Source organism: Scardinius erythrophthalmus, assembly GCF_964197995.2.
Source record: "Scardinius erythrophthalmus genome assembly, chromosome: 21".
In the NCBI taxonomy this organism is placed as follows: domain Eukaryota; kingdom Metazoa; phylum Chordata; class Actinopteri; order Cypriniformes; family Leuciscidae; genus Scardinius; species Scardinius erythrophthalmus.
Window position 1 is genome coordinate 29,073,849 of NC_138241.1, and position 17,749 is coordinate 29,091,597.

General features: G+C 38.0%; 1 protein-coding gene across 1 annotated transcript in view; it reads left to right on the forward strand.

Annotated features, from left to right (window-relative positions):
* Positions 1 to 1,739: 1,739 nt before the first annotated feature.
* lzts2a (leucine zipper, putative tumor suppressor 2a) overlaps positions 1,740 to 17,749 on the forward strand; it is a 61,971-nt gene continuing 45,961 nt past the window's right edge. Inside the window, exon 1 of the mRNA XM_081350831.1 lies at positions 1,740 to 1,868. The gene's annotated coding sequence lies outside the window, so the exon portion shown is untranslated. The remainder of the gene's footprint in view (positions 1,869 to 17,749) is intronic.

The window sequence follows — 17,749 nt, forward strand, 5'->3', positions numbered from 1 at the left end:
CTCTTTCAATTTTGGTTTTGTTTATGATTACTGCCATCAGTCATGGTTTCTTTAGCAATGTTACTGGCTTTGAAGTCAGGTTATAAACAATGAATGATGGGACACTTTTGTTGTCCTGCTGAGAACCCCGGTGAGCCCCCTACAGCCTTTATATTTACATCATATTTAGACATTTATATCAAATCTATTAACGGAATAGTTGTGACGTGCGTGCAGATCAAAGTCCTTCTTTGATGATGTTCTGTCAGATATAACATTTTGTTGAAAGATCAGACAATTTATGTTTTGCCCTGAGCAGAGTCACTAAACAAGAAACTTGTACCTTGATGATATAACAAATACCAGTCCTTTGCTCTTTGTGTCTCACCCTCTGTGCTTATTTAGTCCTTTACCTCAAACAATAATGAATCATATTTCAAAGACCCTTCCTGGCCAGGGCACTTTGAATAGACTGTTTCAGAAATGACTATGGAATATGATTGCCACACTTTGTTGTCCAGTAAATATTTTACAGGGTGTATGTTTTTGAAAATCAAGACACATGGGCAAAATTCTTGATTACAAAAAAAAAAGAAAGATATTAAACAGTTCACGAGTTCCTTTGCCTGTATAATCTTTAAGCTATAAGGTTAAGCGTATTTGTCTTACTGTCCGCAGTGGAGGGACTCGAGGGAGCAGCTTCAACTCGAGCTTAGATATACCCCCAAGTGGGACTACTAATGCTTGGATGATGAGTATGGTAGCAAGATGCCTGAATTATATGAGCTGGAGGGATGCCAGAACAGCTGATGCCAGAGCAAGGTGAGCGCCTGCTTATACGCTCCAGCAGTTAATTGAAAGATTAGATGGGTTTACTCCTCCCGAAATTACGTTGTGAACTTCACTTATTATTGCGATGCATGCTGTCACATACTATATGGGGTATGTTGTCACGGTGGAACCTCACTGTAAAAAAAATATTGTTGGTTTAGCTTAAAAAAGTAACTTGGTTGCCAAGTTTATTTGACAAAAGAAAAACATGTTGTGATAAATCATGAAAATAATTTTTTACAGCCTACAGTAGCCTTTATTTTTCAGCAAATTTACTCAGTAAAACAATTATGAAGCTGCACATGTAAAAGATAACGAAAATATCAAACAATTGTTTTGGTTAACAAATATTGTAACTAATGGTTGGACATATTGGACTTACAACTTGCCTTATGTGAACTTAATCTGACCTTGCCAAAATATTATAGTTATATAACAATACAACAATTCTGACAAAGTGGGGAGTGGGGTTCCCTCTACATTTTCAGTTGATCATGATGACACATTTTTATAGCCTACGAAATGATTGTAGTCGACTCGACACATTTTAGCGTCAGTATTAAATCCATTCAGCACTCAGCAGTGCCTGTTTACGGTTGGTTTGACATTCACCATCAATTACAAGACAGCTCAAGTTGCTTCGTGAACTTGAACGTGTCGTCCGTCGCGAGCCCCCCGCACATGGCCACTCTCCCATAGCCTTACAGCTTGTCGCTCCAGATCAGCGGTCGGGACCGAATGCGAGGCACTCTCGCGCTTCTGCCAGCGGCGGGCCAGTGCGGACTCGGAGCGAGGGGGGCAGGGACAGGGAAAGGGAGCAGCGGGATTCAAGGCAGTTTGCAGCAGTCACTTCCAGCAGGATGGACGCTGAGATATGCAGTGGCTCCGTGTATTAACCTTCAGCTACGGGAGTTTGTCCTACTTTAGAGAAGAGAAACGGCGGCTCAGATCTGCGTGAACTTCACCAGCCTTTGGAGGCATTGAAAATAGCAGGACGCTGTTTCTTCAGAAGCTTCTTTATGGACGGTATTGCTCAAGCGCTCTTCACGTAGTCAACGGTGAGTGACTTAAATCTGCTTTAAAAAGTTTGAGCTCACAGCGATACATGCTTTGTCTATTTTGCAAGTTTTGTTTTAACATGCATTGCTTATAACTAACCATACTATAGGCTATTTGTATATCACTGTAGTAGGCTAGTACTTTTAGTTACTAGGCTACTGATGACCGTGTTTTTTTTTTTTTTTTTACTTAACAATTCACTAGATATTAGCCTATTCATTAGTAGGCTAGGCTAACGTTACTGTAAAAATGGCATTGAAATTCTATGGGAAACTTGCTTAGATATCACCTATTAATTTAAACTATTTTTGTTGCTTGTTCTTATTGCAGATTTAAAAACATATAGCCTATAGCCTACATATTTATGAGATACCCATAATATTTTAATAGTAACAACTGATGCTATAGCATCTCACTAAAAATTAAGTAAGATTAAAAGTTAAACTTCATTATTGACCTTTTCAGTTTTCTGCAAAGTGCAACATTTGTAGATTTGCCCTCTTACTGATTTCTAGAATATAAAGTTCATCACTGTTCATCTTCATTTGTGCTTATGCATGTTGTTTTCGCTGTTTATTTGGCTGTGAGAGTGAAGTGACTGAATTCTTTATAAAGGTCATAATTATGTTAAATTCAGACAGACACCGATTTATCCCTGCAAAAGTAATTATGGCATCCCAGTGTTTTTTTTTAATTACAGCATATGGAGCGTCCCTCCTGGAGACACATTGTCTGAATAGTCTGAATAGCTCTGAGTTTTGTGTTTAACACAATCCCTGCAGTTAGGTTCAGATCTAACCTTTGACTAGTGCACTGTATGATAATTCTACCTTGTTAATTACCCTTAATGTTATATGAGAATAAATTCACTGTGTGTTTTTCACATAACAGTTTGCTTTAAAAGGTTTTGCCGGTGTTATCTTTGTAATATTTTTCAATTATTCTCAATTAGATTTTTTTGATTTTCAGTGATATTCTAGAAAGTGTTGTGACATTCACCCCCTTACTATTACTTCAGTATGTTAGTTAGTAGCAGCTTCTCACAGCCAGCTGTTGTTGTTTAAAACAGCCTTTGTTTTATGTGCTGCGCTGTATGACAAGAGTTATGGTACATGTTGTGTTAATTGTAAAGCAATGTTTTTTATTCTTAGTCAAATTGTAAATCAGTAAAACGTTCTATTTTGCAAATCATTGGAACAACTTAAAACTGAAGACAAAGACATAAAATACCCAATATTTTAATGTAACGATCCACAACACTGAAGTGCCTAAACACACTACAAGAACATCAGTCAGTTCTTTAAAAGAATCAGTCTTATCTCTGACCAACTTACCTGTCGTGCTCAACACACTCAGCAAACGAGTTCTGTTTCTTCTCAACATATAATACAGACATTCTCTGAGATTGTATTAACTGAAAACACAAAGTCCCTTAATGTAAGACTCTAGGAACCTACCTGTGCCACCACCACTCATCTTTAGAAGATCAAATATTAGACTAGATACGATTCTGCTGTAATAAAGACATTCTTCACACTGTCAACAAAGCCTCTCTCTGGACTTTCAGTCTTATTGTGAAACATATTTAGCCAGTTTATCTTTATTTTTGAGGGCTTTAATAGTCTATGTGAAACAGGATATGCTGCATTCATGCACTGCTTGTAGCCATCTTTGTGATTTGGAGGGTCTTAACTGCTCCAGCAATGCCTACATACTGAAGCTCTGAATCCTGGCACTTCACATGGTCCGTACCATACCCAGCTGCTTTCTGGCATCCCACTGGAAATATTTAGGATAGAAGTGGGTGGGTGAATAAGTTATATTTCATAACCATTTCACCCACCCAGTTCCATCCTAAATATTTCACATAAATGTGACACACTATCCTGGCAGCTGTATTTAATTTTAGGCCTTGAAGTTAGCTACAGGGGTCAATTTAAAAGTTATTTTTGAATAATATAAACCCTTTCCACAGAGAAAGATGAAATGTAAAGTTTTTGAAATTTCCAAAATCTCTCTGCCAAAATGGTTTTCTTCCCAAGAGAAAAGAGTTTTGCATGCTGTACATTTCTGTAGTTGTATTGCACAAAGTTTTATAATTTCACAAGTGCAGGCAGTTTAATATCAACAGACTGCTTTTATGAGTCAAGCGGAGTGGAATCACTCTCAGGAGCTGTCAGAGTGTTTATAGTGTGAAGAGAGGCAAGTCAGTGTGCTGGAAGGCTTAAAGCATGAATGCCCAGCTGTTGCTGACAGTGTGTGGGAATCACTGATCACTAGATCAAATGATATTACATGTAGATCATAGAACTTTGAACCAACTGCATTGACAGCCTCACTGAATCAGTTTTCATTTTAACTCCCACCATGGTGTTTAATTTGACAAATATAGAGGTATAAAATGAACAAAGCACCTGTTTTAATGAATTTGGCATCATACTGTATCAATGGAGATAGAGTTTGTAATTTCATAGGACGTTGGATGGCTTTTGGCAGGCATCGCTCTATAACCTTGCCTGCCGTGTTTGTCTTGATTGGAAGTGCACATCGATTCTCCAACATGCTAGCAGCACCAAATTTATGAGGTTATCTCTGATATGTTCAATGTGGGAAAAATTCAGTGCTGGCTCAGACAATACCATAAATCTTTGATTTAGTTGCTCTTACATAGCCATTTATTAAATTCACCAAGACTTTGCTGTCTATGTTTTAAATGAAGAATAGTATTTTTATGTGATTGGAGTCCTGAGAGTAGATCAAGTGTTCTCAAGGCTCATTTGCTGAGATATGCATAAGTGTATGTGTCTATTTATGGGTCTCTGTGTGTGTGTGTGGATTATGGAAGCAGTTGATCTGTATCATGCTGGGGGTGGAGCCAACCATTAATATTCCTGAGAGTAAATCAATGTGTGCAGCTCTGTTTTCTTGGTGTTGTCTTTCTATTTCTACTAATATGTCGCATGGATAAAGTTTCTTTACAAATAGAAACGGTATTATCTGCATTGCTCTGGTCAATAGGCCTCTCTGTGGCTGTTGATTGGATTCCTCATTTTCAATCTATCACAGAGCACTGACATATTTTAATTTAGGCAGAAACGCTGTTCATATACAGATTCGTTTACACAGAATAAATTAATCCAACGCAGTGATTGAATGGGTTGGGGTAATGAGAGCTGTGAGGAGCCATTATTCTGCTAAATCCACAGTCAAGATGTCAGTGTAGTGCTGGTCGCTGTGATGTTGAGGACAAGCAAAGTACCCAAGCTTCACTACTACTGAACTCAGAGAGTGAAGTTAGCACAATGATGGTGACAGTCTGTTAGCTCTTCCCACAAAGATGCCCCTTCATTACCCGTGGAGGTCTGTGGAGCAGCAAGACATGATTCCCAGTGTCCAGTATGATACTTTACGTACTTTGGCCATTTGTATGATGAGAGAAATAGGGATGAACTGCAATTTTATGTACAGTTGGATTAAAGAGGTTGACACCTGAAGCCTCGCACATTCAAGTTACAAATGGCCGCACCCACTCTTACGTTAAAAATAAGGTGAATACCATGACAAATAAAATAAAGAATCCCATGTTAAAAAGAATAATATTTTTGCCACCAATATATGGTGCACCAAGGGCTTGCTGAACTAGCGCAGCATCTTTTGCTTAGCCTGCTTTCCATTAGTCAGGAATCTGCCCCGTCAAAGGACTCTGCAAATCTGTACACCCCCACACTGAGAAAGAAATATTATGAAAACACTGTCCTTTTTGTACGTCCCCTGATTTATGATCTTTGGCCTGCCAGAGATGTAAAGCATGCAGCACTTTCTCTCCATCTAAGTCTCCAAGCCGATGCGACACAGGGGTCCTCAGCTCACGACTGTTTTCACTGCACAGTGCGTCCCATAGTGATGTGAGTTATTATAGGAGACAAGCCGCTCTGACTCTCGCCTCTTTCTGCTGTGCTGCTGGCTTGTCCAGTGCAACTCCCACTGACTACAAGCAAGCAAACTGTGTGACATGCCAGAGTTTCCTGCTTTACAACTGTTAACCTTGCCTGCATTTTAACCTCTGATCTGTAATTAGGTGTGTAAACATTAGTTCAAGAGCGGAATAGGGTAGAGGAATGCCAAGTTTGCAGTTTGATTTAGCAAGGAAGAAAGGCTGAGATTTGTGTTTGGAGGCAAAGAAGCTGTTTAACCAGTATGTCCTCACCATTTATACAGACTGACTCTCTAATCCTCTCTTGCGTGTGTGTGTGTTTGTGTGTGTGGTCAGCACCTACCTCTCACAAGACCAATCCAACAGGGAGGGGAGGAGGCTGAATGAACGTAATGCTACACATTTTAGTTCGCATTCAACAATAATAACATTTGTTGCCATTTTCTTTCAGTATATCCCTATGATGAACATGTTTTTAATTCCTACACTGAAGAAAAATGAAGTAAAATTTACCAATCCTAATATCTTAAATTGTAATTTAGATGATTTTTAACCTGCTTTGTATTGAATGTTGGTAGTATTTGAAAAATTAACAGTGTTTACTCGTTCTCTGTGTTACCTGGACCGAGAAATTTGTGTTTACTTGTCAGCAAAAGTCCACTGGATAATGCAAAACACCTTTTGACAGCTTCAGGGCATGCGTGAAAACTACAGATTATACTTCAAAGTGTTTGTATCCCTGACCACAGAGAGTCAAATCGACAGGCTATCACAGGCTTTTAACAGAACACTTATTCTAAAAGTATGTTTATCAATGAAAATTGTATCGGACTTTGTCTAGTACGATGAAGATGAAGAAATCATATATTGATGTAGCCTGGCAAGCCAGACCTACATCAAGATGTTAGGTCTGGAAACTCACCATAGTCACGGCTCAATCCGAGGGGCGGGATAAACGGCTGTCTTTCAAATTCCCTCTGCACGCAATAGGACAGCGCTTCAACCAACCAGAGCGTTTTCCCTACAGCGGAGCTAGTTGATAGATTCAACTTGAACTTTTGCCATATATCTGGCCGGCAAACCGACGAACACATCTTCCTTTTTTTAAGAATGACTTAAGTGCCGTTCTTTGCTCTTTTCTCAAAGAAAAACTTAACTCCAAGTCGTCCAGAGTCGCGACCAAAGCCGATTCGAAAGACCGTTGTTCTCCATCAGCAGCCGTCATTCTTTGTTTTCAAGTGGCAGCCAGGTAACCGTCGCAACTCTGTCGTCATATGTTGAGCCCGCCCCGCCTACTCTATACACGACGTGATTGGCCTGACCCAATTTGGGTTTTTGTAGCTAGAAGGTTTATTGAGAGTGTCTAGACTACCCTGGCTGCGAAATACATTTTGCTGCCGCTAGGGTGCGTCTAGATTTCTAGGCTAATATTGATGTCCTCTTTGAAGGTTCTTACCAGCTATGTAAGATAATCCTGAAATCAATCTTTAGTGGAATTTGTCACTTGTGTTATTGATCCATGCATCCGAACCTCAGGTTAATAAATTGCAGATAGTTTGGAATAATGCGTCTCTGTCTTTGACACAGCATGCTACATAAACCAGAGGGCTTATGCTCAGCCCAGTCATGCTGAACCATGACGGCAGTCTCAGGAATCTCCAAAGAGCCGTGTAGGCTTAGATTGCCCCGTTTTGTGAGGGGATTATGTCCACACAGCATAGCAATGCAACTTCAACAGCCCTCATTTTGTGTCCTTAACCACCCCCATCTCACATGGTGGACAGACAGACTTATTAGCGTCTGTGATATAGAGACACTTAATCTGCAAAAGCCCTGATTGACTTTGCAATGTTGTTGACCTCTCTCAGTGGCCGTTTTGCTGCTGATCCCATGTTGAGAGGCAATTGTGAATTACGTGAAGGTAATGAGATGAGGTCAGAGTGTCAGGAGATGGTCCAGCAGACACAATACTGTCTCAGTGCTGTCCATTATGACCACTTCATCCAGACAGGACATGTTGAGCCAGAAGCATCCATAACAGGCAAGTATTCAGCTTGGAATGTGTTGACCGATGGAGCAAGCATTTGGAAGGATGGCAATGTTTAAGAGTAACGAGCAGATCTGAATGTTGAGGTCCCATTAAATTAAGCACACATTTTTCTGACATTCCATTGGGTTGCACTGATGCATTGTGTAAAAGACTTATCTGAGAAGTCCTATATTGTCACACAATTAAAGTTTGAAATCTTGATTTGCTCGTTCTTCGGTTTGCTTTCTGAAGTGAATTTATATGAGATTCTAAGCGACAAATAATTTTTGGAATCTGTACATTTACATTTGCCTTTATCATTCTCTGTAATTGCCATTACTTTATAAATGCTATATATCCACCGTTACTCTACTAATAACTAAACTAATTTGCTGTGATTTATTAGCCAGGCTGATTAATATGCCAATATTTGCCCATTTATAATGGCATTGGTCATGCCCACTTTATTTTAACAGAAGCATTAGCCCTTTTTCAGGGTATAATTAACCATTTTAATTTTTAACATTTTACTAAATATTGTGTTAAAGAGTTTTTAATAATTAAAATAAAATTAAAATATGTTCTTGAACTCTTTGTCTTTGTACCATTTACCATTATTAAATGTATACTGCAAGCAATCAACCACGCCACAAGCTTAAACCAATGCACACGCACACCTACACACACGCACACACACATACACACGCAAATCCTCTTCTCTTCTCCTTTGCTTCAACTCATTTCCTAATCTAGCTTTCTAATAAACTTAGCAATGTATACTACAGATATTATTGGCTCTTTGATGAATTGCTTATGTTTCTATATTGTAAGTCACTTTAGATAAGGGTTGGCTAAATGCAAAAATGAAATTTCGGTCAGATTTTACTCACCTTTATATCAACATTACTTCAGTATTTTAGAAAGTCAGTGTGGTCCAATGATGTTTCTCCAAAAAGTGTCGCACCTGTGATTGCTCTCTAGATATCGGTATTGGACAATTCACTTTCACACAGTAACTTTTAGTTAAGAGTGACATTCTTGCCAGCACACAATTGTTTGGAATTGTTGTGTAAATTGTTAAAAACATCTTGATGAACAAAACATGCAAGAATATTAAACTTGGTCACAGAGCTTATTTCTGCAATTATCCAAAAGCCAATGTAAAACTCCTGTTGGGTTTTTGTCGAAGGAACCAGGGTGATGATAATTTCCGGATTGGCCTACAAAATGATGTCATCCCTGTGGCACTCTATACATAACTCTCCATACTTCTCTGAAGCTTTAGTCCTAAAAAGCAGCAAACTCAGGACCTTGTGGTTCATAGGATCCATTTCCCAAAGGTAAAGTTCTTCATAGCCCATAAAATCAAATGAACTTTTACAGCATCACCATATAAAGAATTGATCTGTGTGTGTGTGTGTGTGTGTGCGCGCACATGTGGGAAATTTTGCACTTAGTGTAATTGTGGGAAGTTGAGTTACTGTGAGCTCCATGTGGATGGAGTTTAGTGAATGACTCTGCCAGATCGCCTGTGGTGCTGTTCTCTCTTTAGCCCCCTCCATCAGCTGATTTTCATCCTCTCTCTCTCTCTCTCTCTCTCTCTCTCTCTCTCTCTCTCTCTCTCTCTCTCTCTCTCTCTCTCTCTCTCTCTCTCTCTCTCTCTCTCTCTCTCTCTCTCTCTCTCTCTCTCTCTCTCTCTCTCTCTCTCTCTCTCTCTCTCTCTCTCTCTCTCTCTCTCTCTCTCGTGTTTTCCCATTCCAAAATGAAAAGAAAGTAGGGGTGTTCCATAAATTGTCTCTATGAAAGTTGCCGCTATTCACATTTTACCATAAGTGCAGACAGTTGGAAAAAGAAGATAAATAGTTGTTTTTCCTCTCTCCGTGGTGTGGCGTCCACCCTCTGGCTGTGTCCTCATACCCCATCATTGGAGCCAGGAGATGAGGAATGGTCTGTTTGGCTGCTGATGTTTTCGCAGCTCCGCCTGTAAGCTCTGGGGTTCAGTTCAAGCCCCACAGTAATTTTATTACCCCTCTCCCCAACAACGCAAACACTAAACCTACTGTCACTACAAGCACCTTGTCCAAAAAACTTCCCTGACATTTCCAGGAGACTTTCTGAATCACAGCATTCATGGGTGAGACGAGCTGTCATATAAAGCTGTGATGGGGGCAGACAGATTTCCACTCAATACTCTTGATTTAAATGCATGGTAAGGTTGATTATATATATTTTTTCCCTCATGCTGTTTGGGCGCTCTGTCTTCTTAACTTAATTTTAGGGACAGGTCTGATGCTGCTGCTCTGTTAATGGAGGAATCAGTAATGTGTGTGTGTGTATTTGTTTTAGAGCCGAACAGTCTCACGTTTAGTACTTTAATCCACATGGAAACATAGTAATATATAATTAATCGACCAATAATGATAAATAGTGGGGTTTCATATTTTAAAGAAGTTTTTAAAAAGTCTCTTATGCGCACCGAAGCTACATTTATTTGATCAAAATACAGTAAAAAAACATAATATTGTGAAATATTATTACAACTTAAAATATATTTTTTTAATGTCATATCACATTAAATTATTCTATGTAATTTATCATAAATTTTTTAATGAAATTTATTCCTCTCATGGCAAGACAGAATTTTCAGCATCATCACTCCAGTCTTCAGTGTCACATGATCCTTCAGAAATAATTCTAATATGCTGATTTGCTGCTCAAGAAACATTTATTATTATTATTATTATTATTATTATTATCAATGTTGGAAACTGTTGTGCTGCTTAATTTTTTTTGGAAACTGTAATACACTTTTTTTTCAAGATTCTTTGAATAGAAGGTTCAAAACAACAGCATCAATTTATTGCATCCTTGCTACTTTACTTTCTTTTTTTCTTTCTTTCTACTGACCCCAAATATTTTAAAAGTAGTGTAAGTTCATACCACTCACGGGAAGATTTGTGGCCTGGGTGCAACCTAAGTCCTGCTCAAACCGAAAAATATTTTAAAGTCAGTTCATGAAGCCATAAGCTATTATCCGAATGGGACCATTTGAGTAATCTGACTGAGTAGTTTATTTTACATCCATTAACATTTTTGTGGGACTAATAGAGCAGGATGGATTTCCTCTGGTCCTTGTAGAAAGAAATAGGAGTCTAACTTAACATACATAAAGGCACATATGGATTGCATACATAAATATTTTGAGACATTTAATTTTCTCAACAGTCAGCCAACACTTTATTCTTGCACTACAACAGTTTATCAATGTCATGATCACAGTGGGCAGATAAATGCAAGGCTTTTTTCTCATTTTGGTAACGACACCTAATAAACAAAACCCCACAAAAGGTAAGGTGATATCCGTTCATCATATAAAGCAATCATGTCTGTTCACTCGGTTCATGTGAATTTCTTTTTTAATGACTTTAATGAACTTGTCAACGTGTCAAATTTTAGTGGTATGACTTTTCAATGGAGGGACAGAATTCTCAGGTTTCATTAAAAAACAAATCTTCATTTGTTTCAAAGACAAACAAAAGTCTTCTAGGCTTGGAACGGCATGAGGGTCAGTAAATCATGCAGAATTAAATTTTTTTGAGTGAATTATCACTTTAAATAGCTGCTTTTGATGATAATTGTATTTTGCATTCAATCATTATCAGCATTCATTTAATTTTTTTTATCAGAACCTAGTGATAGTCAAAGCGATACATTGGTTGACCTTTGAGTATGACCTCCTCTTCATCTAGGTCCTATGCCTAAAGCGGGAGTCTGTCCTGAATGTGTGATCTTTAACCTTAGCCTCTCGGTGGGGAATTGTAAGAAAGTGAGTCAGGTTTAATTGAGCATTACATCTCTTGTCATTGAGGCAGCAGCATGGAGAGGAGAACAAAACCAGGACAGCACAGCTGGGAGAGCAGCCAGTGAGAATGTGCTTGATGTTTACCAGCCACTACAGGCCACTTTGTGAATTGCTGCCAGATTAGTGCAGAATACTGAAGCTGTGTCAGTATTGATTTGAGAGGACTTCGGTTTATTTGGTGACTCAGCATTTCCCTACTGAACCCAAGTACAGAAAGAATATAGATCCCAATATCACAGTACTGAGATCAGCTCATTTGCTTGACATTTTAGTCTTATGATTCTTTATGATTTATGTGGTAAATAAGAATGTATCAGTCAAAACATCACGTTGTATATTTGTCAGAGCTATGGAAGATTGTTTCCGCCAGAGAATAAAAAAATTAAAAAGGTAATTGCGAGTTTATATCTTACAATTCTGACTTTTTTTCCACGCAATTGCAAGTTTTTATCATAATTCTGTGAAAAACAGGGTTATAATGTCAGAATTGCGAGACATAAACTAGAAGCTTTTAGATATAGAAGCTGTCCTGACTCTTTTAATGGTGAAGCTGCTTCTTCTGTTGGGGATTTGAGTCAGTTATGTAACTCCCTCCAGAGCCTCTCCTCATGCATGGCCGTCTGGAACAGAACCTCTAAATAATGATTTTGAGGTTTATTTATGCTTAATTTGCACAATCCTCTGTTTATTAATGCATCTGCCTTCTTTTCATGTTTGATGAGCTAAATGAGAGAGGAGAGAGGAGAAAAGAGGGAGTGATGGGGTATTTATAGAGTGTCCTGCTGTGGGACTGGCCGGTCTGTCTCACTGAAGCATTGCGTCCTGTCAGACCCCATCAGATCTCCATATGGACTCGAGCTCACGCACACACAGAGTACTACAACTACTCACTCCCAATAAGACATTCAGCATTTTTACAATAAAAACATAATTTTGACCACAACAATGCAATAAATCTTTGCGTTTTTTTGCGTACAGACGACAACGTTGTCAAAACGATCCCCGTTCACACGGATCTGCGAAAACGACTAAAAACGCTGTATTATGCTGCCAGGCCTGTAGGTGGCGATGTCACTTTGTTAAGAAATGCTACACGCCTATAAACTAAACACATAATACTCATGACGTCACCATTTTCACAATTCACGTTTTTGTAGTTTACACAGAGACAGTAACGGTATCGTATTCTAAAACTTGCACTTTGAAGCCAGTTTTCAACAGTTTATTTTCAGGCCCCCAAAACGCTGTTGTTGTTGTTAGCCCTTCTGTCTAAACTGACTCACTTCAACTTTGCAGAAGATGCGCTAGTTTGGTTTCAATCTTACTTGTCCAATAGAAGACAAGCTGTGAATGTTGGTGGCACTATGCCATCTTACCTTGAATGTTCAGCAGGAGTCCCACAAGGCTCTATTTTGGGACCAGTACTGTTCTCTGTATATATAAATGATCTGCCAAACGTTTGTCAAAAAGGCAATTTCCAAATGTATGCTGATGATGCGGTTATTTTTACACCTGCTAAAAGCACACAGGAAGCATCATCCATTCTTACATCAGCACTGGAGAATATACAGCATTGGCTGCTTAAATCCTGCCTACTATTGAACAAAAAGAAAACTGTTGCTATGATTTTCACAAAAAAATCCATAAAACTGGAGCGGTCCAACGTGTTCCTGGGTGGAGTGGAACTTGACATTGTAGAAGAGTTCAAGTAACTCGGGGTCACACTGGACCCAACACTTTCATTCAAAAAACACATCAAAATTATGGCGAACAGAATCAAATTTAATTTACATAACTTTAAACAAATCAGACCATCAATGACAATTACTTCTGCTAAAATGTTCCTACATTCAATGATATTTTCACATATAGATTACTGTATCACAACCTGGCCACTCACTGGAAATACAATTTTAAAACCCATAGAAATGTTATTCAAAAAATCTATAAAAATACTTGATCAAAAGCCTCTGTCATTCCATCCGTGTAATATTTTGGGAAAATACAATATACTCAATTTTGAAAAAAAAAAAAATTCATTTTAAAAATAGCTGTTTAATTTCTAAAGTTTTTCACGGAGTGGCCCCACCTTCACTTTCTCCATACATTAAACCAAGGTCTGACAGAGGTTTTTGCACCAGAGCCTCATTTAGAGGAGATAAAGAGATCCCGCACAGAAAAACTACCTTTGGACAAACTGTTCTGTCTATCAGAGGAGGTCATTTTTGGAACAGCCTCCCAACAAACATTAGAAATGCACATTTAAAAAGCACCTTAAACAGCTTCTTAAAAGTTCCCAGTTATGTCCTCATTTTGACTAATTTGATTGATGTAATGTAATCTGCCTGAATGTGTGCTAATGTGTTTCTTGCTTGATACTGTATATTGTCATATTCTTTTGTGTTGCATTATTTTTTATGTTGTTGTCTTCCTGCCTCGGGACTACAGGTGAAAATTAGCATTTATGCTATAACCTGGCTCATTTACAGTATGTACAGAAATGTTAGATTGTTCATTAATGTGCACTGTCCCGAATAAATAAATAAATAAATAAATAAATGTATGTATGGCTTGAAACAAAACTCTCCAAGTGCATCAGGTAATAAACATCTCCAAAATGCAAATAAATGCAAACATGTAAATGCAAACAAATGTTGTTGCCTGAGGCACATACACACATACAAACACTTCCTTAATACATTAAGCTTCCTTGTGTTATGAATGTGGATGATAACATGAAACAAAAGCTCTTTATCACTAACTCATCCTTCCATAAATGACACTAAACACACATGTGTAATCCATCTATCTTGTCTGAGTTAACAAATCCTTATCGTGCAACCTTGCACATCCTTATCCAGTGTCCCAAAGGGATTAGATAGCAATAAATGCTCTTTGGCAATTCTATTTCTCCAGGTCTTCCCTTTCTCACCACATTTAAAGCTTTCTGAAGGGATTTACCTAGGTGTAAGTACAAAGACTTGCTCAAAAGAGTGATATTTTTTGTGTTGCTTCATTTCTGTTGTAATATGCTGTCCTTCTCATATGTAAGAAAGATACATACAACAAGATACATATTCTTGTATCTTCTCAAGAAGCTGTTACATTTGAGTCTGTGACCAGTCTGGATGGCTGCACATCGTTGCATGTTTATACACATGTCAAATCCTGTTTGACAGCAGTAACATAGCAATGTCATCATAGCTTTGATCTCGCACAGCTCCCCATCTGTTACAGAGATTATGCACTGAGGGAGATTGCGTTCAGCTGAGCTGTATCTCTGAAGTTTCATCAGTGCTGCTCCTACATTCATGTAGTTGAGACACACAGACTCTGGTCCTCTAATGCTTACTAGAGCAGTCTTTTTTAACCTTTGGCCTTTGTGTGGCTCACTCTCTCAAAACACACACACAGAAACACGCATGTTTTCCTGCTGCCCTGCTCTGTCAGGGAAACTGTAGGCCTCCCTGAGGGCACTCAGGCTGATGACTTCATTGGCCTTGTTTGTTTTCTGCCCTTGGGGCTGGAAGAGAGAGAGAGAGAGAGAGCGCGCTCATCCTGACACTTCAGCACAGGAAACAGTCTAGTCCGGGCTGGGAACAGACGCTGAAAGAGCCCTTTGGAAGCGGCATTCCTCTGCTGTCTGCCTTTCCTAACATCTGGTTTCATGTAGGTAAACGTACTGTCACCCTCTGTGCCACTGTGCACTGGAAGTGTAGATGCCTCTTTTATGTGGAAGAAAAAAGGTTCTCAAAAACATGGCACATAAGGCCCCTTCACACCGCAAACAAAACGAAAAAGTGAAACGAAATGCCTTTAGTCCAAGATAGCTCCACATTTTTCTGCAATGTCTGGGTTGATTAGATAGTAACCAAACGATCAATTATTGTACTACGCAATGTAGTAATACAAGGGCCAATTCACCGGACTTTTTTTTTTTTTTTTTTTTAGAATATATTCAGAGGAATGCATTTTGAATATTCACAGCACATTTTTGTTAATAAACTTAATATATTTTAATGAAAGCTAATGCATGTTTTTGTTTGAATTTTTTTTTTTTTTTTTTTTTTTTTACCTCAAATCTGTTGAGTGTTAATAACATGCAGTTTGTGTCTTTGTGTTTATGGACTGAATGTTTGGACATGTTTCTACATTGTCTGCACATTGTGTTGCATCATAGTCCAATGGAAGTCATTTTTCAGGAGTTTGTCCACAGATACTTGGTTAAAAATCTCTGTAATGTTCTGTAATCTTGTTTCAGTTTTGGCTGCTGTGTGGTTCTGCTTTCTGGTTGGAGGATGTGATGCTTATTTGGCTCTTAGAGGTACTTGGATCTAGAATGTGTTATTCAAATGAACACTAAGGTCACTAAGCGAGAGGTCTGATAGACTGCATTTCCAATAAAACGCCCAATTATATAAGACACTTGGCTGTGAAAGCTGCCAAATTGTGGTCACTCCAATCAAATGTCCATTAACACTGAACTGAGTCAGTTGGGTGGTTATGAAGTCTTGGAAGATACATTGAAGTGAAAGTTGATTATATAAGGCTATGATTGTTCAGTTTTGGAAGGGAAAGCTAGAATAACAAACCCACTGTAGTCATGTACAAAGCCCAAACAACCGAGAGCCCAGTTAAATTCAGCAGTCCTGTCCTGTCTGTTCTTCCACTTTATGCCCAGACAAATACTTCTCATTTTCTGCTCCAGATGAGAAGTCAAGACTAATGCTAATGCCTGCTCTCAATGTCCTCTCTGGTGTGATCTCAGGGGAAACCAGAGCGGCACGATTAATCGTAAAAAGATCGCCATCTCGGTTCAAACACCCTCGCAATTTTGTTCCTAAATGACAACAATTCGATTATGACTGCTAAACCTTTAACAAGTACGATCATAGGGAACATTTAGACCTGTGTTGATGTCTAAACTGATGTCTACAGTAGCGATCAAAATGGAGTAAATCACCTTTTGAAAGTGAATTGATGCTTCAAATAAAGATATAAATTACATTTTTACACCAATAGGTGGCCATTTTTTCATTTAATCATTCAAGAGATTCGTTCAAAAAACACTGATTCATCCAGTAATGAAACAAGTGAAGTCTTTACGAGTTAGTCAGTGAATCGTTCATTCAAACTGATTTAAAAAAAAAAAATATATATATATATATATATATATTTTTTTTATAAAAAAATGCAACAATTTACATTTTGTCAGAACCTCTAGCAAATAATTTTTTTTTTTTTTTTTCGTTTCAAAATCGTGGGAGAGTCGTGATGCCTATTTTATGTGATTCTCAGTTTATCTTGAATTGTGATGCTCTAATGTAAACCAAGGGTGATGCAGAAAGAGAATATGAATACTTTTACTATTTCTGTGAATATAGAGTATGGAGTTTGAACACTTGAAATACAAAGAGTTTAACTATGTGAAAAACAATTTGGTATAGGACTTACTTTTCCCTAAAAAAAAACTAGTGCATTTCATAATTGCAAAAAATGGCAAGTAACACATTGAATTATAATTTGGCATTTTAAAAACAGTTTTAATGGGCAAGAATGAGATGTCACATTTGGCAATGTAAGGTCATGTTGAGCACATTGCATTATGGGATACAGTTTTTTGTGCAGGATGTTCTGTTTTATAATGCACATTTTGGCAAAATGTAGAAAGCCATCCCAGGTATTCAGTGCATACAGAGCATATGTGAACTGTTATAGTATATGTTAGGCCTGCATGATATTGGAAAAAAATGACATTGCGATATTTTGTTTTTGTGCAATAAATATTGTGATATGAAAAAAATTTCACCAGATGATATTTTGAATAGCTCTATTTGTAAATAATTAATCATTCTAGGATGATTGGGGTGATTTTGTAGGGGAGTGCATCTGCATAGAAAATAATAAAATTATAAGCATAGATTAATACAACTTTAATATTAACTAGAACAAAGACAAAAATAAAATAAGTAGTGCTTTATGTTTTTCAGGTAAATCTAACTGTATTTAGCCACATTTGAATAATCAAATGTAAAATAACACTTCATAGTATTCA